The sequence below is a fragment of the Ictalurus punctatus genome, chromosome 24, assembly GCF_001660625.3.
Source record: "Ictalurus punctatus breed USDA103 chromosome 24, Coco_2.0, whole genome shotgun sequence".
In the NCBI taxonomy this organism is placed as follows: domain Eukaryota; kingdom Metazoa; phylum Chordata; class Actinopteri; order Siluriformes; family Ictaluridae; genus Ictalurus; species Ictalurus punctatus.
Window position 1 is genome coordinate 11,300,192 of NC_030439.2, and position 21,948 is coordinate 11,322,139.

At 39.5% G+C, this 21,948-nt stretch overlaps 1 long non-coding RNA gene across 1 annotated transcript; it reads right to left on the reverse strand.

Moving 5' to 3' along the window:
- Positions 1 to 16,292: 16,292 nt before the first annotated feature.
- Positions 16,293 to 19,347, reverse strand: LOC108257418 (uncharacterized). Its single transcript, XR_001810448.3, has 3 exons — positions 18,063 to 19,347; positions 17,186 to 17,812; positions 16,293 to 17,022 (listed from the first exon to the last, which is right to left on the reverse strand). It is a non-coding gene; the product is annotated as an uncharacterized LOC108257418 (long non-coding RNA).
- Between the last annotated feature and the right edge of the window lie 2,601 nt (positions 19,348 to 21,948).

The window sequence follows — 21,948 nt, forward strand, 5'->3', positions numbered from 1 at the left end:
GAGATTTTGTGAAACATGAAAATTGTAAATGGTAGAGAGATATAGTGCTAAACATAATAAAATCGAGAAGGAGACTGAGGCAGAGCAGATGAAAAAGAAGGGTATGATTTTGCACCAAGGAGATGAACATGTGAGAGTGAGGGAATGTGAATCTGTTCCTTTATAACAACCCCCCAATGAATGTCAGAGCTGAACTGCTGCATTCTTGACACTGGCTTATCTCATCTTCAGCCCAGAATAAAACCCATTTTCAGGCACTGGAACAATATAGTGAGAGGTTACAGAGCCCAACATCCGTGACAGCCCATTTAGAGTGGGACTAAGGTGTTAAAAATGCACAACACATTGCCTTCTGCGATTCAGTATGTTTTCATTTTCACAGGTCATAATAACCTGATAAAACAATACTAGTGAGGTTATCTGAAATAGTCACTTCATTAACGATATACTCCATACTATGATAACAGAGCAAAAACAAGCAAAAGGAAATCTTACTTACATTTACAGCATCTGGAACACACCCTTATCCAGAGATTTTTATTTCATTTATATACCTGAGCAGTTGAAGGTTAAGGGCCTTGCTCAAAGGCCCAACACTGGCAGTTTGGCAGTGCTGGGTTAGAACTCAAAACCTTCCAATCAGTATCCCAACAGCTTAACCACTGAGCTACCATTATCCCCTTACTTCCTTTGATCTAAGTGAATCAGTTTTTAAAGTGTCATGCATCTGGCCAGGTGACAAATGATTCATATAATTAGTAACCATAATTCATTACATATATATATGTTAAGCTGGTGACTTACTGTATGTCCAAAAGTTGCATAAGTATTTACATGGGAACAGTTATGGGGGCTCATATTCAAAGATGCATATGGACTTGTTCAAGGTAATTTCCTGTGTGCAAGAAATTCAGATTATGCTAATCACCTACATGTAGCTCAAGGCCCCATGGTTGCCTGATTTTTCTAGTAGAGTTCTCAAGTCTTTTCAATAGCATTACACCACCACCTTTAAAAATAAGCACTTGTCTTTACGCCTGAAAAAAAATCAGGGATAAAAAATACAGACTGAAAACAGATCTAGAAGATCAACGCTGTAGTCATGCTGCTGCCATCACTGGAACACTTTTGCTAGGGCTGAAAATAGCCACTAGAGGTCAATGATCAGTGATCAGAGTGAAGTGTTTCCCATACAAATACTGATTAAACTTCTTCACTACCTCTAACAAGCTTAAGCCCTCCGGATCAATCTGGGCATATTTGCGTTCCGCAGCAGTCAAGGACTGAGATGCAAATGTGATTGGCCTCTCAGATCCATCAGTCATTTTGTGAGACAATACGGCACCTATTCCGTATGGCGAAGCATCGCACACTAGACATAAAGGGAGACTGGGCTCATAGTGCATTAACACAGTCTCTGAAGTGATCAATTATTTAGCTGTCTTGAAAGCCTTGTCACACACTTTGAACCATATCCATTTGCTTTTCCATTGCAGCAATGCATTCAATGGATGCACCATTGTGGAAAGATTTGGGAAGAATTTATGATAATAATTCACAAGTCCAAGAAATGAAAGAAGCTGGTTCACATTTACTGTTTTGAAGGTCTCCATGTCTTCAAAACAGCTTTGATTTTATCTGGCGATTTGTGAAGGCCATCTTTGTCAATTTGGTGTCCACAGCATTCAAGTTTGCCAGGTGAATATCATCATGGCCAGTGACTATAATATCATCTAAATAGCACTGTGTGCCTGGGATACCTGGCAAAACTTGATCCATGGCTTTTTACCACACCACTGGTGCTGATGAAATCCAAAAACAAGTCTGTAGCAGAAGAGACCCTCATGCGTGTTTATTGTCAGGTACTTTTTTGAAGATTCTTCCATGTCCATTTGTAAGTGCGCCTGGCCAAGATCAATTTTTGAAAAACGCTGCCCACCTTATAGTGACGCAAAGATGTCCTCAATGCGAAGCAAGGGATACTGGTCTGCCTGCAAGACTGGGTTAACTGTGACCTTAAAGTCACCACAGATACTTACATAACCACTTTTCTTGATAACTGGAACTATAGGTTTAGTCAGTCCAGCTTACCTTAGACAGGACTCCTTGGTCTTCTAGACCTTCTTGGTCTTTTAGCTCAGCCTTCATTTTTTGGCGTACTGAATATGGTACAGAGCGTGCCTAATGAAATTTTGGCTGCACACCACTCTCAATAGTAAGCCTTGCTTAACGTGTTTCAGTGCTCCAGTGCCATATTGAAAAACTTGTGCAAACTTGGTCTGTCTCTTTAAGGGAATGCAGCTCAATGTATGACAAACCTGCTATATCAGCGTTTTCTGAGTAGGAGTCATTCAGTTCATTTACCTTTGTATTTCTTTTTGCAAATGTCCTTCTCTTCTTCTCAGTTGGTTTTGCTTTACACATTTTCTGTATGTGTCCTTTTTTCACATTGTCTGCACTGACTTTTTACCACATCTCTAACATAGCAGACTTTTTCCACTTCGCTTTGTCGCAAATTTGTTTACGTGACATTCAACTGTCGCTTTTCTTTGCAGTTTCAGCGTGTCAATCATGGCTGCTTCCGTAGAGACGGCGAGACTCAGTAAGGAGCCTCTTTTGCGTTCTCTCATTGTGCAAACCGCAAGCAAGCCTATGTTTATCTGAGCGCGTCAAAAATCCATCGTCGAATTGAGAGTGCTCTGCAAGCCTCCCAAGCTCGGCCATGTACTCCAACACTGATTCTGTCTTTTTCTGTTGATTATGCTTATGAAAGTAAAAGCGCGACGCGATTATCAAGGGCTTCAGATTCAAATGCTTTTGCAGCACATCCACAATTTATTTGAATGTTTTCTCTGTTGGCTTTACTGGTGCAGTTAAACTGCAGAAAAGGTCGTATGTTTTCGTCCCCATTACACAGAGAATGGCCACTTTTCTCTTGTTCACAATAGTTATTGGCTAAACAAAACTTTTCAACTCTCTCTACATACAGTGGGGGGAAAAAGTATTGAACGCGTCAACATTTTTTTCAGTAAATATATTTCCAATGACATTATTCGCATATTTCACCAGACATCAGTATTAACTCAAGAAATCTGCAAAAGTATTCACAACATTAAAGTCCATAAATAAAGTTATGTGTAATAAAGTGGTATAAATAAAAAATAAATAAATTCCTCCTTCCAGAAAGTTTCACCAAATCAATAATTTTTCACAATTTCACCATTTAAAAAAATCTATTTATCTGTCTTAGATTAAGTCAAACATCTGCTATTCAAGTCCATGTGAAAGAGTTACTGTAGTGTGTTAATATAAACCTGTCAGAGCTGTAATGTTATAGAAAATTAATCAGAACCTTCTGACCAGCAAGCAGTGCTGTGTTACAACTGTAGACAGGGAACACTCTCAGTTTAACAAATATTTCAGTGTTTTTAACCAAATAATTTAATATTTGCTCTGTTAAACTGTTGTCATTGTGTGATTGTTTTCATAGTAGTTAAACTCTAAATATATGTAAAAAAAAAAAAAAAAAAAAAAAAAAATCTCTGGTGCATTTTGTTGATCACAGTCAATTTGGCAATTAATTCTTTGACAAGACTCTTGCCCCAGGATATAGAGACGAAATCTCAGAGCAGATGAATCACATATACTTATGGTGGGAGTCAGATAGACTTGAGATACAAGACATCATGCCCTGTTAAATGTTTTATCTTTTGTCATTGGGGCAACATCACTTCCCTCAAGGGTGTCATTCAGGAACAGAGATAAAGGGGAAATTGAGAGTGTGACTGTTGCCATGAGCTCTTGTTCTGTGCCTCCTCTAAAGAGGATTAGTGGGAGGAATGTGCCATGTGGCTCTGATGCTCTGGCACAGTGGATAATATCCCTTGTTCTGCCCAGCAGTAATATTCTCCCTCCATTCTTTGTTTACAAGAAAGCCAAAAAAAGTGAGCAGCCTGAAAGCAGTCCTGAGAATCCGGTTACTTTAATAAGTATGATTAATCAAACAGATTTAAAATACTTACACACATGGAGATCACAGTAGTCTACTGTATTGCTAATGACAATCCACCAAATAGCTTTTTTGGCATGAATTGTAATTTTGTTTAGATTCATTCAATTCTGAACACTGGATTTGATGTAACATACAGTAATGATTTTAATTTTATTTATTTTTATTTTTTGACAAATCATATTCAATGAAATGACTTTAAAATTAACCCCAGTCCATAGCAGGGCATCTCAAACACATATCCACACTCTCAATCACACCTAAGGGAGAACTAACCCACCTATCAGAATTATTATTTTGAGGTTGGAGGAAACCCAAGTACCCATAGGAAACCCATGTAACCTGAGCTCAGAATCGAACCCTAGGCCCTGTAGATAAAAATAGACAATGCTACTTTCTGCAGCACAGTGCCAGACCACATGCATTTTTGTTTAGTGAAGTGTCATTTTACAATTCTCCACATTTATATTGCTCTGCATCCATCATTTTGACTTCCCAATGACTTCGGATAGAGAGAAAGTGTAATTTTCTGTTTATAGAATTGCATCACCAACCTGTTCACCTTGCACACTGCATGAAGCGTTTCATGGCTGCTAGCCCATGCTTAAAGGAAAATCTTTACCAAAAATTTTTAGACTCTGATCCCAGCAGTGCTGCAAATATGCCATTTTAGTGTTCTATTTCTCTGTTCCTGCAACCGTGAAGAAGACGCTTCAGCAGGCAAGCCACAGGCCACTGTCTGGGCCAATCTGAACACACTGAAAAAACAATTCGGTGGTCAGGAAATAAAATTTAAAAATCTGTGATTTTTAATTGCTTTATGTTCTGTACTAAATTAATTCTTGCACGTATGCTGCGAAAACCCTATTTTACTTACTTATCTGGGTTTAATGTTGAGTGTTATTGAGGAGTTGTTTTCAATATTTCTTGTTTTGTGCTGGCTTTAAGGCCTAAAGCTATTGTATAATGAAAAGTTTAAAAGATCAAGTGTTTTGGTAACATATTCTTGGTTCACCCTCTTTGTGTTTCTCAGTCAGGTGTATTGTGTGTGTGTGTTTGTGTGTGTGTGTGTGTTTGTGTGTGTGTGTGTGTGTGTGCACTCAAATCAGTGAAGTAGTCATTTTGGGTTCTGCTAGTGCAGTCTTTATGAAGGCTGAGGGAAGTGCACTTACCCATTGGAGTGCTACTTCTGATTGGAAACATCTAAGGGGTTAATGGTCATTAAGTAGTAATGATAACTTTTAGATGATGTGATGTGTTGAGATTTATGTAGTTTATCTGAGCTCTCTTGCATGAAGTAGATAACTAATTTTCTCCATACAAAATGAGCAAAAGATTGAGTACTTGTTTTATTTCTACAATTTATCTTAGGTTTGAGTAAAAAGTTACCTATTTAAAAAATTGTTAGTTAAATTTACCTTTTTTTTTTTTTTAAATGATAATAATTATTGATGCCATGTAAACCTTACATAAAATATGCTTAACTTTACTATGACTGTTACCATGCTTTTCAGGGCACATGGACAACTACAGTGGTGCTTGAAAGTTTGTAAACCCTTTATAATTTTCTATATTTCTGCTTAATTATGGTCTAAAACATCATCAGATTTTCACACAAGTCCTAAAATTAGACAACTTTTAAAACATTGAAAACAAATTAAACAAATATATTATACTTGGTCATTTATTTATTGAGGAAAATGATGTAATATTACATACAGTTGCAATCAAAATTATTCAACCCCCATTGAAAATCAGGTTTATTGTCAAAATTGACTTTAAGCTCTTTGCAATGAACAAATCAAACAAAGGAATTGAAATAGTTAAACACAACGAATGCTTCAAGTGGTTTCCCCAAATTCAACTGAAAATGCAGCTTATAATGATTTCTCCAATTTAAAAATTATTCAACCCCTTCATGGCAAGCATCTTTAGTACTTAGTAGAGCACCCTTTTGCTGTTATGACTCACTGCAAATGCGATGCATAGCTTCTGGCAGTGTTCCTGAGGAATCATAGCCCATTCCTCATAAGCAGTGACCTCCAGTTTAGTAATATTCTTGGGTTTGCATGCTGCAACCACCTTCTTCAAATCCCACCAGAGATTTTCTATAGGGTTCAAGTCAGTCAAATCTTCCAGGACTTCTTCTGCAACCAAGCCTTGACGAAATTTGAGGTATGCTTGGGATTATTGTTCTGTTGGAAGGTCTGATGACACCCAAGCTTCAGCTTTCTCACAGACAGCATGATGTTTTCTCCAAGGATTTCCTGATACTTCAATGAATCCATCTTGCCTTCCACACACTGCAGGTTTCCAGTGCCAGAGGATGCAAAGCAGCCCCAGAGCATCACTGAGCCACCACCATGCTTGAGTGTGGACAGAGTGTTCTTTCTTCATTCTTCTTCCTCCAGACATAACGCTGATCCATTGTGCCGAAAAGTTCTAGTTTTGTTTAATCGCTCCACAGAACAGATTCCCAAAACTTTTAGGTCATATTTATGCAGATATATGAAAAACTTCTAAACTTCTAAAACTTTCAAGCACCACTATACAAGAGACTGTTCAGCCTTTTCCATCAGCTTCACTCACTGTTTGCTGTTAATAGTGATGAGAGGAAAGTACTTTATGCTACATAAATATACAGTAGCTCCCACTCAGTTGACTTAAAATGACATAAGAACATATACTAAGACAATATAATGGAACAAAAATACAAATAATAATTATATTAAAAAACCAAAAACAACAATGGAGAGCAAATTATTGCTTTATATTTTTCTTATAAACAGAGATCAGAGTTAGGTTTAAAAAATTATTTAGCTTAGGTCCTTTTCTGTGTATTTTTACGCAAGAATCCTGAAAGCCCCTTTTATCAGATGGTGATAGTGCAGGTAAAATCAATAGTGTCTTGGCCTGTGACTGTGAGACAGTTCCTGGATCACAGCCTGCTCTCATTCTCTGTAATATTGATCTTCATTACCTCCATAGGACTGGACTCTCTGTTCAGACATCAGCATGGTTTCTGTTCTTATCCAGAGTTAGGAACCACACTCATTTCAAGAGTGGACATTTATTTTTATCCAAGGAACACAAAGCCTCAGAACAAACCTGCAGAATCCCAGAAATATTGCTAAGTTTGCTTGTCTATGTAACTTTTTCTAAACACTTCTTTAACGTACAAGACCATTGTTACACAAAATGTTTCAATAAATGTATAAGGCAAAGCAAAAGTATATTAGCATAATTGCTTACAATGTGCAACACTATTTCCTTCAAATTCCATAATACATTTATACAGGGATGATTAACAAAATTCACCATGTTTTCAAATATTTCATGATATCGGCACACTTTTTGCTGCCCTCTTCTACATTCCTTCAGTCATTCCTTCTCCTTCACATTAAAAGAGAAAATAAAAAAAGGTTAACTGAAGAATGAATGATAAGGAGAGCATGATGAGTAAATGAATGGGCTTTTATTGAATAGAAAAGCTCTAAGGTGCTACTCACTTTCACAGAGTGAGACTAATTCAATTGCCCCAACCCTGCTCTGCCAAAGCCTGCTTTAGAGAGGACCAAATCAAAGCTGGTCTGTAAAACACATAATGACGATGCTAACCCTGTCATATCTTTAAGTTGATGCATAGGCAAAAGACACTCATGTAAGACTACTAATGCAGATTTTTATGGACAGCCCATACAGTACATCAAACACTTACCACTTCACCACTTCAATTCAAATCAGTTGAGTATATGTTATTTATTTATTTATTTATTTATTTATTTAAATATAGTTGGTGCAATCTTTTGAATGTCCACCTTGTCTAAGCTTGTCATTAACAAAACAAAACACATCAACTCATGATACATTACTGAAACCATCAAGGTTTTGACTATTTGCATGTGAAGGAATTTTTTTTCTATTATACTCTAAAGAAGCATGCCTGAAAACCATTTTAAAAGCATTCATTTCAATAGAAGATTTTTTTTTTATGAATGCATCATGAAAGTCCTAATAGTAAATAATAGAAATAATAGTCCTAATAGAAATATTAGCTTCCAAGATAAGGTTTAAAACATAATTACAGATACAACAGTCTCTAGCAGTCAACCCATAATGATTGTGTCTTCTCTTTTTCATGTAAAGACAACGCAATATACTTTAGAAAAATGTTTGTCATCTTATAGGTTTTGACAAAAGCATAATATAAAGCTTTCAGTATTGCTTATTCCTTCAGTAAGAAATATTGAGGCTCATGCATGTTTATGAATGTGTTATAAAGGCCTAATGTAGGTACTCTTCAAATAAAACCAGTATATTCATTGGCATGTATATGACTTATAACATTCACTCATTTTTTAATGAGTGAATTTTTCTAATAGATTTATTCACTTGTGATTCTGGTATAAATTTTGATAGGCCTTCCTTTATATTCTAAATGGAAGAACTACTAGACAGAAGGAAAGCAAAATTCTTGTACTAGCTAATGATTAACAACCACATAAATTAGTGCTAACTTTTGCCACTTCCACTGATCAGCCTTGAGGGTTTTTTAAGTTATTTTTATTTTGTTGAGAATCCAATGAATTGTATATGTTTGGCTGGATGGAGCCAGCTCTTTGTGGAGGATCTTCTGTATGCATTCATTAGCACAATGTAAATGTTTTTAGTTAAGAATCAAGACCATATTTGCAGTAAATAACACTGAGCCTGGAGAGGGCCTGATGTGTAGGTGCTATTTCTTTACCAGTAAATGGGTAGAAAGAAGTCAGCACATACAGATAAATGAGCAAAATTATATGCTCAAGCATCTGTGCTAGTAGAGGACAGAAATCTTTTGTAGCTGCATAAACAAATTCAACTTTACATTAACATGCAGAGCAGAAAGTACAGAGAATAGAAACAAAACAGTAGCAAAATTTAAGAAATTTAAACTTTATCAAAACATGATCTGGGTGGTTGTTAGTTGCTTAATTGCAGGAATACATGTGGTTCTGGTGAAGGATAAAATGCAAATCTTAAAGACAGCACTGTAAAGTTATTCTGTACTAATTCTGTATACTTTTTACAGAGGGAAATAACAAGCAAGTATACAGTACACACAAATTGTTTGCATACTTGTTTATTATTTGATAATGACATTTAAATCTGGCAGAAATGCTTGAGACCATAAGTTACTTCACATTTTATTGCTACTTTTCCTGCTATTGAATCTCGTCTATGATAAATAATAATGATTATAAGTGCCAAGTGTCAAAAAAGTGCTGTCTTTCATCTTGGAGTTTTTTTTTTTTTTGCTTTAATGTAAGTCTCCATTAAGTCTTCCTTGCCAGTGTCAGAGATTTCCCCTCGCACCGAGTGCCAGAACGAGCAACGTGGTCAGCAGCCCGAAACACGACAGCGCGCAGTTCCGGGTTTTTGATATTGACTTTGTTTACTGTTACACGTTTGTTTATCTCCAGACTTGTACCAAGCCTTTGATCCTTGTTCCTTGTCCCATGGTTTTGATCTTGTTCTGTCCTCCTGGTTATTGATTCTAGTTTCGCGTAGTTTATCCTGTTTGCCATTTGCCTGATGTTTTGCCTGTTTTATGACCATGTTTGTGTTTTACACTTTTGGATTTGTCTGCCTCTCTCTCAGTTAAAGCTTTAACCACAATTGCATCTGTCTGAAACCCCAGTTACATGACAGAATACTTTACCTACACCATGTATGCAGCAGGAAGGCGAGAGGGGTGTAGCGATGGGATAACCATGTCAGCACTTAAGTCTGTCCTTGGACTTCAGTCTGTCAGTGGACTTCTCTGATTCCCCTGGAACCATTTGATTGCTTTGATGTATATCCAGAATGTTATCTCCTTGCAAGCCTGGTGGACCCCAAGCCTAAAGAACTGCTCCGCCCAACTCCAGTGGGCAGGGCTCCTGATTGCCATGAAATCCAGCAGCCTAAGTAGTGTAGCCCAGTTTGTTAAACTTTTAGTCAAGGTGTTTGGGAGTTCAGAGTTCAAAACTGACCTAATAGAATTTTTGGGTAGGGCCAGCCTGACAGACTAACCCACTCAGACATTCACTACTTACAACAAGAGGGAGCCAGAGGTTGAAAGTGCAGCCTCCACAGCCCAGCTCCATTCAAAGGCTGACAGGGCAGCCTCCATATCTCCAGAACTCCAGCCTGAGATCCACTAGGTGGTCTCCCCTGCAGAGCTCCAGCCAGAGGTCAACGTGGTGACCTCATCTCCTGAGCCTCATTGTGAGACCCACGAGGTGGCCTCTCCAACCATGTTCCTGCCTGAGGTCGATGGCACGGCCTCCCAAGCCATGTTCCAGTCAGAGGCCAGCAAGACGGCTCACTAAGCCATATTCCTGCCTGAGGCCGACGAGGTGGCCCACCAAGCCATGTTTTGGCTTGAGGCCGAAAAGGCGGCCTACCAAGCCCTGCTCATGCCTGTGGCCAATGAGGCAGCCTACCAAGTCCTGCTCATGCCTGAGGCTGGCAGCTCCCAGCCTCAGCCATCTGACCCCGTCAAGCCTGTCACAGACTCACCATCTGCTTCCTGCCTGCATGTCCCAAATCTGCTTCCTGGCTCCTCCGGAAGTAGACCACATAGTCAATTCCAGCCTCGGACTTAGTTTTGACACCTTTGCCCAGTTGGCCAAGACCGCCAGGAGGGAGAAAGTGTTTTTGGGCGCTTCGGGAGAAGCACCCTTGGTGGGGGGCTCTTTCAGAGATTTCCCCTCGCGCTGAGCACCGGAACGAGCAAGGTGCTTGTATTTTGCTTGTATTTTCTCATTTGTAAGTTGCTTTGGATAAAAGTGTCTGCTAAATGAATAAATGTAAATGTAAATGTAAATGCTCAGCAGCCTGAAGGGTGACAGCGCACACTTCTGGGTTTTTGACATTGACTTTGTTCACTGTTACATGTGGGTTTATCGCCAGGCCCGTACCAAGCCTTTGATCCTTGTTCCTTGTTTCATGGTTTCGATGGTTATTGATTCTTGTTTCACCTAGTTTATCTTGTTTGCCATTTGCCTGACCTTTTGCCTGTTTTTTGACCATGTTTGTGCTTTAACCTCTTATAATTAATTTCTTCATAATTTGATTCACACCTGCAAACCAAATAAGAAAGAATATGAATGTGAATTTTATGAATAATTCAATAAAGTCTGCCTGCAAGTCCGCCTGACACTTGCCTCAAAAACATAATTGTTCCCTGTGCAATTAGCAGAAGTATCACACTAGTTTAGTGATTGCAGGTTGTTATATGACATGAAAGGTCTAAAATCTAACCTCTGTCAATAGCATGACAACTAATCTCTATCAATAATGCGACAATGACAACTATTAGGGTTGAACACTTACATCAAGAGGTTTCATCTACAACAGAAAAATGTATTCAGTCGTTCAATAAATGACAAAACACGTGATTTTTATACAAAAAAATAATTATTAGAATTAGAATTGCTTTAAGTTCTGTATGAAATAATTTCCTTTAGTTATGTGACTGAAACCCAGAGTGTATATTTTAATAACTTTACTGTGTAAAATTAAATATTATTTTGCAAGTGTTCACAAAACTTGAAATTTTTTGTTACATTTACTTGAATAGATTGCATACTATGGTGGGGGCATGGCTTTTAAGCTTGATTTTCATTTGCAGAACTTTAAATTTATTTAATTTTGAGCATTATGGATGGGCTGTTTTCAATATTTCTTGTTTTGTGTTAGCTTTAAGGCCTAAGGCTAGGCAAGGAGCTGTTGCTGCTGGCAGGGGTGTCGGCCTGGCGGCCTTCCCTCAGCAACACATGCTTAAAGGTAAAATATGCAGCTATATTTATGATTTAATCTTTTTTTTTTTTTTTTGTCTGTAATGGTCTACTGTGTTCATGCCACATTTCCTGTGAATACCAAAGTTGTAACCCTTCCATTCAAACCAAAAACACTAAACTTATGTTTCTGTCTTCATTTGGTGTAATTTGTACTTTGACTAGACAATTTGTGTTTAGTCTATCTGCATTTAGCTCCTCCTTTAATGGCGGAAAAAGGATGATAGCATACATAATCTGCTTCATTCACGTTCGTTACATCAGTGACCGTATTTCCTATGTGCCTTCTTAATTGCTGATGATGATGTTACAAATGTGTCAGCAACATGGCTGAATAAAATGTCAGCTCAAATGGAGATCGAATCTAGGCTGTGTGAGAGAGATTTGATAGTGGTTATATAAGTGTATGATAGTGTGTGCCAGGATATAATAGTTTCTGTGAGAAAGGCTTCATAGTGTGTGTGACAGGGTATAATTGAGTGTGTGAAGGGGCATGTTAGTGTGCGAAAGGGTACGGTAGTGTGTGAGAGGTTTAATATTGTGTATGACAGGGTATGATAGTGTGCAAAACAGGTACATTAGTGTGTATGACAGGGTATGATAGTGTGTAAAATAGGTATGTTAGTGTGTATGACAGGGTATGATAGTGTGTATGACAGGGTATGATAGTGTGAAAGGGTATGATAGTGTGCTTGTCTTACTAGGACCTTCTACTGACATAGTTATTAATGTAGCTAATTACTGCTATGCTACACTGTATATCTAACCCAAACCTCAACCTCAGTAACGAAAAGGTGTGTGTGTGTGTGTGTGTGTGTTCTCTTTGTGTTTTCCTCGTGGTGAGCAGTTAAATGTCTCCACTGGGTCAAAACTTTCTAATACTCCTGTATTTTGGGCCCCACCAAGCTATTAAATATATGCCCTCCAACATACTCTCTCTTTCTTCTCTCTCTCTCTCTCTCTCTCTCTCTCTCTCTCTCTCTCTCTCTCAAACACACACACACACACACACACACACACACACACACACTGCTGTCAGTCTTCTGTCAGAGAGACCTGTAGGGACCTGGGCAGACTGTGGAACTCTAATCAGCTGACCTGGCTGAATGTGTTGCTCCACTTGCCACTGTAATTAGAAGACTTTTCCCAAACTGACAGCTGCTGACTGGGGACAGATCAAGCAGAGCGATATCTCAGAGTTCAATGTCAGGCAACAGCTATAGATGCTAAACATGTATACCTCTGTTGCACAGTAAGCATGAGCTGAGTTAACACAAAGCACCCCACACCCCCTAGCGGCTGTGGCACTAAAAGCCTCTGTTACTAAAATAAATCATAAACAAAGGATATTTTCTGCTTGCAGAAGAGATATTGAAAGTTTAATTAGCATTTGTTGTCTTCTGTTACTACAATGCACTAGGGCTGCATGATTATGGCCAAAATTATAATCACGATTATTTTGATCAATATTGAGATCCTGATTATTTATCACGATTATTCATTGATTTTAGGGACAACATACTTATACAGTGAGGGGAAAAAAGTATTTGATCCCCTGCTGATTTTGTACGTTTGCCCACTGACAAAGAAATGATCAGTCTATAATTTTAATGGTAGTTGTATTTGAACAGTGAGAGACAGAATAACAACAAAAAAATCCAGAAAAACGCATGTCAAAAATTTTATAAATTAATTTGCATTTTAATGAGGGAAATAAGTATTTGACCCCTCTGCAAAACATGACTTAGTACTTGGTTTAAAAACCCTTGTTGGCAATCACAGAGGTCAGACGTTTCTTGTAGTTGGCCACCAGGTTTGCACACATCTCAGGAGGGATTTTGTCCCACTCCTCTTTGCAGATCTTCTCCAAATCATTAAGGTTTCGAGGCTGACGTTTGGCAACTCGAACCTTCAGCTCTCTCCACAGATTTTCTATGGGATTAAGGTCTGGAGACTGGCTAGGTCACTCCAGGACCTTAATGTACTTCTTCTTGAGCCACTCCTTTGTTGCCTTGGCCGTGTGTTTTGGGTCATTGTCATGCTGGAATACCCATCCACGACCCAGTTTCAATGCCCTGGCTGAGGGAAGGAGGTTTTCACCCAAGATTTGACGGTACATGGCCCCGTCCATCGTCCCTTTGATGCGGTGAAGTTGTCCTGTCCCCTTAGCAGAAAAAAAACCCCAAAGCATAATGTTTCCACCTCCATGTTTGACGGTGAGGATGATGTTCTTGGGGTCATAGGCAGCATTCCTCCTCCTCCAAACACGGCGAGTTGAGTTGATGGCAAAGAGCTCCATTTTGGTCTCATCTGACCTCAACACTTTCACCCAGTTGTCCTCTGAATCATTCAGATGTTCATTGGCAAACTTCAGACGGGCATGTATATGTGCTTTCTTGAGCAGCGGACCTTGCGCGCGCTGCAGGATTTCAGTCCTTCACGGCGTAGTGTGTTACCAATTGTTTTCTTGGTGACTATGGTCCCAGCTGCCTTGAGATCATTGACAAGATCCTCCCGTGTAGTTCTGGGCTGATTCCTCACTGTTCTCATGATCACTGCAACTCCACGAGGTGAGATCTTGCATGGAGCCCCAGGCCGAGGGAGATCGACAGTTCTTTTGTGCTTCTTCCATTTGCGAATAATCGCACCAACTGTTGTCCCCTTCTCACCAAGCTGCTTGGCAATGGTCTTGTAGCCCATTCCAGACTTGTGTAGGTCTACAATCTTGTCCCTGACATCCTTGGAGAGCTCTTTGGTCTTGGCCATGGTGGAGAGTTTGGAATCTGATTGATTGATTGCTTCTGTGGACAGGTGTCTTTTATACAGGTAACAAACTGATATTAGGAGCACTCCCTTTAAGAGTGTGCTCCTAATCTCAGATCGTTACCTGTATAAAAGACACCTGGGAGCCAGAAATCTTTCTGATTGAGAGGGGGTCAAAAACTTTTTTCCCTCATTAAAATGCAAATTAATTTATAAAATTTTTGACATGCAATCAGAAAGATTTCTGGCTCCCAGGTGTCTTTTATACAGGTAACGATCTGAGATTAGGAGCACACTCTTAAAGGGAGTGCTCCTAATATCAGTTTGTTACCTGTATAAAAGACACCTGTCCACAGAAGCAATCAATCAATCAGATTCCAAACTCTCCACCATGGCCAAGACCAAAGAGCTCTCCAAGGATGTCAGGGACAAGATTGTAGACCTACACAAGTCTGGAATGGGCTACAAGACCATTGCCAAGCAGCTTGGTGAGAAGGGGACAACAGTTGGTGCGATTATTCGCAAATGGAAGAAGCACAAAAGAACTGTCGATCTCCCTCGGCCTGGGGCTCCATGCAAGATCTCACCTCGTGGAGTTGCAGTGATCATGAGAACAGTGAGGAATCAGCCCAGAACTACACGGGAGGATCTTGTCAATGATCTCAAGGCAGCTGGGACCATAGTCACCAAGAAAACAATTGGTAACACACTACGCCGTGAAGGACTGAAATCCTGCAGCGCGCGCAAGGTCCGCTGCTCAAGAAAGCACATATACATGCCCGTCTGAAGTTTGCCAATGAACATCTGAATGATTCAGAGGACAACTGGGTGAAAGTGTTGAGGTCAGATGAGACCAAAATGGAGCTCTTTGCCATCAACTCAACTCGCCGTGTTTGGAGGAGGAGGAATGCTGCCTATGACCCCAAGAACATCATCCTCACCGTCAAACATGGAGGTGGAAACATTATGCTTTGGGGTTTTTTTTCTGCTAAGGGGACAGGACAACTTCACCGCATCAAAGGGACGATGGACGGGGCCATGTACCGTCAAATCTTGGGTGAAAACCTCCTTCCCTCAGCCAGGGCATTGAAACTGGGTCGTGGATGGGTATTCCAGCATGACAATGACCCAAAACACACGGCCAAGGCAACAAAGGAGTGGCTCAAGAAGAAGTACATTAAGGTCCTGGAGTGACCTAGCCAGTCTCCAGACCTTAATCCCATAGAAAATCTGTGGAGAGAGCTGAAGGTTCGAGTTGCCAAACGTCAGCCTCGAAACCTTAATGATTTGGAGAAGATCTGCAAAGAGGAGTGGGACAAAATCCCTCCTGAGATGTGTGCAAACCTGGTGGCCAACTACAAGAAACGTCTGACCTCTGTGATTGCCAACAAGGGTTTTTAAACCAAGTACTAAGTCATGTTTTGCAGAGGGGTCAAATACTTATTTCCCTCATTAAAATGCAAATTAATTTATAAAATTTTTGACATGCGTTTTTCTGGATTTTTTTGTTGTTATTCTGTCTCTCACTGTTCAAATACAACTACCATTAAAATTATAGACTGATCATTTCTTTGTCAGTGGGCAAACGTACAAAATCAGCAGGGGATCAAATACTTTTTTCCCTCACTGTATTGCACTTTCACATTTAAATAAATAGACCACTGCTTTCACCTACATGTTGTGCTACATTCCTGCTAATGTACAAATCTTTGCATCAAATTAGACTGGTCCTTAAAGCACATCATCTCGTTGAAGCAAAATATAAATAAAATTGTACCCAAAATATAGGATAAGTAAAAATAAATATGCCATCAACCAAATGAAAATATGCAATCAAATATAACAATATGCAACCAAATGAAAAAAAATTCAGGCCTATGCAGAAAAGGAAATATGATGGGTCTTTACTGGTCACATATACATTACAGCACAGTGAAATTTGAACAGCATGTTAGGAGGTTGGGGTCAGAGCGCAGGTTCAGCCATGGTACGGTGCCCCTGGAGCAGAGAGAGTTAAGGGCCTTGCTCAAGGGCCCAACAGTGGCAGCTTTGCAGTTCTGGGCCTTGAACCTCTGACCTTCCAATCAGTAACCCAGAGCCTTTCCCCCTATATTTCCCCCAGTGCTAAAAACCCTCTCTGAAGAGGAACTTCTGGCTGGAATGCACAAGTACTTTTTTGCTAGTTTCAAGAGTATTGGATAAAGTCTCTGGTGTGCCCTCCACCAGTGCAGTGGGTCCTCCTCACTGTCAATGTTGTCTAATTGTAGGTAGGACTGTAGAAGGTGAGGGTGAGAGTCTTGGTGTGGTTCCCTCAGTGGTCTTGTAGAAGCTCCCCTAGGTCTTTTCTTTCTTTAAAGTGGGTGCATTCTCAGCAGTCTCAACATGGGGATCAGTTGGGCCCATCTTCTTGAAAAAAGTATGGTAAATCTAATGATCAAAAATCTAATTAAACATATTTAACATCCATATCCAGAAAGTAGATTACAGCACATTACAACATTTAATTTTGTAGCACATTTTAATCCACTTAATTTAATTCATTTATAATAAATTCTGTATCTGACTGTATGTAATCACAATAATCACTTACTATAACCATGTCTGCAGGTGCAGTCCTAGCCATCTGAGAAGTAAGTCTGGCTTATATTGGTGCAACATTTTCTTTACGCACATATCTGAGCTTGTACCACGGGTTCAGGAGCAGAGGCCATGTCAAGCAGTTCCTGTGTCAGAGGGTCCTTTTATTTTTCTTCCAGGTAGCTCAGGATTTTGGTCTTGATGGTGCATGTTAGGTCTGGATCATCATCCTTCACTTTCAGGATAGAGGAGCCGAAAAGGTGGAGTACTGGTTTTACAAAGGACACACTGACATATTTTTCACTGGAAAGCGCATCAGTAAACTCAGTCAGAAGGCAGACGGATTTGTTGATGGCCTCCAGGATGTCAGTGTCCTGCCATGTGGGGGTGAGGTATCTGGCCTTTCTGTCAGTAGACAAGACATGAGCAATGGCCCTCTGCTGCTCCTGAACTCTTTCAATCATAGCCTGCCTCGATCCCCACCTTGTGGGGCACTCGGTCTTTAGAGCATGCTCTGGAAGCTTCAACTCCCTTTGTGCTGCTACCTCCTTTTTATGCCTCCAGCTGTAGGAGAAACTGGTCACCAGCTTTTTGCAGAGGCCTACTGCATGGTCAATTCGATGATTACTCATTGCGTTCTCTAAAAAAAAACATGAGAGATTCATATGTAAAATTAAAGCACAGAATAAAACCGAATCTGTTTCTATATATACTTGATAAACAATCCCAATCATATTATTGTTATATTACTATTATATTACAAAGTCTTCACATACATATTAACACAGTCTGCACAGATTACATACAATTAATCATCAGAGATTACACAATATTTCAATTAATTACAATTACACTTTTTGTTCCTTTTTCAAATATATCCTGCTACTTACCTATTGCTAGATGGAGCCTGTGGCCAAAGCACTGAAGCCTCATCCATTTATTCAGAGAAGCTGCCTTCACAACATTTCATTGTAATGCAGACAAGTCTCTCCTCCTGCAAGCTCCAAGAGGCCATCACTTCCCTGAGTCCCTGGGCAATTGACTCTCCTGTGTAGTCTTGTGGGAAAAATTACGTTAGCAAAAATCGACTCTTCGCTGTAAAATCACTGTCAATCTAATGGATTGTCAGGCTCATGTATGGCTCCATTGTTCTCAGTGGTAGTCACAAAGTACTTGACAGCTGTAACATCCCTCTCTATTTCCCCTCGACATTTTGCATACAGTGCAGGTAATGCTACTTTAGAAAAATAATTGTGTGAGGGGATCACATATCTTTTGTCCAGTATGTTGGCCATTTTCCTGAAACCTTCACTGCTCACAGTGTTTTTTGGACACATATCTTTGGCCAAATGGAATGCGATTGCATCCATTATTTCAGTCTGTCTTTGGGAGTTGGATGGATAAAGTGATGCGCTGTACAGCGTCGCTGTTTTGTATGTCTGAGTTGACACTGGTGAAGGACAGGGATCAGTGAGCTAACGTTAGCGACGTTATTCTACTTGCCCTTCATACATTCATCGTACTGCAGTTTGTGATGTTTTTTCAGGTGGTTGAACAAGTCAGTTGTGTTGCTGCCCAGTACAGAAACAATTCTAAAGCACTGTGTGCATATGATTTGTTTTGCTTAACATCACTTTCTCTAAATCCAAAATAATTCCAAACAACAGATGATGATCCGTTCCTAGGGACTAGCACTTTGCCTTCTGCTCCAGACATTTTTGGTTTGTCTGTCTGCTCTCTATTGTATACTCTTCTACTCTGGACTGCAGCCGCAATATAAGGGAAATTTTTGCACATGCTGTAGCTGGAGGGTTCGCGCACAGCCAAATCACCCAGTGGTGACTGGCTATAAGTGCTATAAGTTAATTTGATATGCAGTGGAGTTTTCTATGAGTGGAGGACGAACTTTAAATGTCAATATCGCAGTTGATTATGTTCATGTTATCGTGGGCAGTCAAAATCGTAATCGAGATCAATATTCAATTAATTGTGCATAGTAAATTGATAACACTATGAAGTTGCATTTTATCCTGTTAACCTGGTCTCCCAGAGACACAATTGTCAAACTGCATCCAAGTCAGTAAGCTTTAGCTATCTATCTTAGTTAGACAGTGTTAACTTAAACCTAGTGCTCTACAACTGTTTTCAATCCTATCCATGCTCAGCAAAAAAAATAAAAAATCCATTAAAGGCCATCTTCCTAATTCCCACTAAAACTGGTATATATTTAGAGGGTATGCAATTAAATCACTTTCCCGCCGGAACACACCCACCTTGGCCAGACCGAGGGCAAAACATCCAGCAAAATGGCTGGTTTTAATAGGGGAAGCTGAGAAAACGCTAGTATAACTAATGATTATCAGCTTAAATTAAAGCAGTTGGACTTTGACCCTTACAACTTGCCATGGACATTGGCATGTGGCCAGAAATGGGTTTTCCCGACATTTAAATGTGTCTGATTTTGACGCTGGGGAAATACACTAAGCAAAGCCTGAAAGCATGCAAAAGCCTTGACACTACTTCAGGGATTTTCTCGAGAAATGAAAGTGACAAGAACACCAATAAACATTCTGGTTGTATGTGGACAGGTATGTACAAATATTTTTATTTTATTATATAATTTTATCTGTAAACTGTAAGATAGCTAGTCCTAATTTGTTTGTAGTTAACACTGCTTCCACTTACTAACGTTATATATAGGCTAGGCAGGAATCTAGGTCAATAACCAAAACAAGAAACAAACTATGACGATGAACTGGAAGCGGATATCCAGCGCGAACTGACTCTGACTCTGACTCTGACTCTGACTCTGACTATGACTCTGACTATGACTCTGACTATGACTCTGACTATGACTCTGACTATGACTACACTAACGCTAAACATTCACTTCTTATTACTTACGACTTAATCTTCCGCGTTGTGTGCTGGGAAGCGCGCGGTATATATGCGGACATGATTACCCTCGCAACTGCTAACAGCTGAGGGTAATCCGGACACACGTGACTTCCCAGCCAATGACGGAACAGGGAGGAGACATGACAAACATAAACAAAACACACGTGTCCCAATGTCACTACGGTCGACAGCGCTTAAAGCACACTGCTTCAAGGGGGAATCGTGACAATATATATATATATATATTTGTGAAGGTAAAACACAGTCACAGAATGAATGAGCCCCCATTATTCATGAATGGAAATAGGCAGCGTTTAAAAAGAAATGTGTAGCAAATTATTAATCATTGTGCAACACGAATACCACATGCCAAAAGAACTTACACTTACACTGCTCAACTTCTGTGAATGGTTCTTTGGCACTCTGTAAAAAGATAGTTCACAATTCTTGTTGAATCTGTTAGCACAGTAGATGGCACAACAGCTTTTCACACTGTACACTAATGCTGCCACTCAATCTTTTTGCCACATGACCGTGTGTTCCGGCTACAGTGATTTCACGTGCATACCCTCTATTAATACTGGACAAGACCATGCATGAGCAGGTGCCATTCATGAGATGTTTAGGAAGTATGTGGAATATTAGCCCATATTAGACCTTAGCCATTTGCTTTGCTGTATTTCATTTCATTCATCTGTACTGGCCTCCTACTTTTCCACGAGTTTGCCCTATTGGACCTTGAAGCTGACACTTTAATAATCGAGGCTATCCCATGGGATTAAATGATCCGGTATACATCTTTTTGAGTTCCCATTTAAGTGAAGACAGGCTAAGGGAATTATATAAATTCACATTTCTTTATAACCAAAGAAAAAGGAGTTCCTCAAATGCTCTTTTGGTGGTTAATGGTTCTAGTTTTCTTAATAGGTTTCAGTAATATTTTAGATTAAGGTTCCCTTAACTAATTTTATTTAATTCATAAGTTAACATTAGCAAACCAAAATTCAGCTTTAATATACCATAAGTAAATGTTAACAAAGTACAAAATAAATGAACACGTTCATGCAGGTGCATTAGCTGGACTGTTAATCATCCAGGGCTGAGCCCAGATTCTTCTCCATGCATTTTTTCCAGCTCAGTTAGTAGCCTAAGTTTTGTGTTATGGAAACAGCGGTAACTTAGCTGTCAGTGTATGACATGATCAGAAAAAGTTGGATTTACCAGAAAACTTGCCTCGGGTGTTATCGATGTTTGCAGGACTACCAGACCAATAAAATAAATAACTTTTATAACTAGGCTAGTTTGGTGTCACTAACCGAGGGGAAGCACAACTAAGCTATAATTGTATGGGTTTAGCTACTACACGGAACATATAAAATTACAACACCACCATCTTCTTTTACTGATGTTCAGTTACATAGTGACAAACCGCTCCAAGTGGAGAATTATTAAGGGCTAAAATAAAAATCACAGGGCCTGGTTACACCCCTGGGTTCATGTAGGCATAATTATATTCATTGGTGGTATAAATATTGGTTAATGAAGGTGTTCAACATAAAAAGGGACATTTCCTGCATCACTGTTCTTACTGTCTGGAGCCTTTGCTATGCGAAACTTGGTGCCTAGATCAGATAGCTGTTCATTTAAATGATCCTTCTCATGTAATGTAGGCTGTGATCGATGCAATTGCAGGTAAAACAATCCAAAAAACGTTATGCAGAATCAAATAATAAAAAAAACGCTTAGGTCTGACGATCAACAAATAGGATATACTAGGCAAGGCAGAACTCGTAACCCAGGCAACACAATCAAAGTCAAACCAGCATATCGAAGGCAGGCAAAAACAGACTTGGTAACATCAGAAAAGCAGGTAGATTG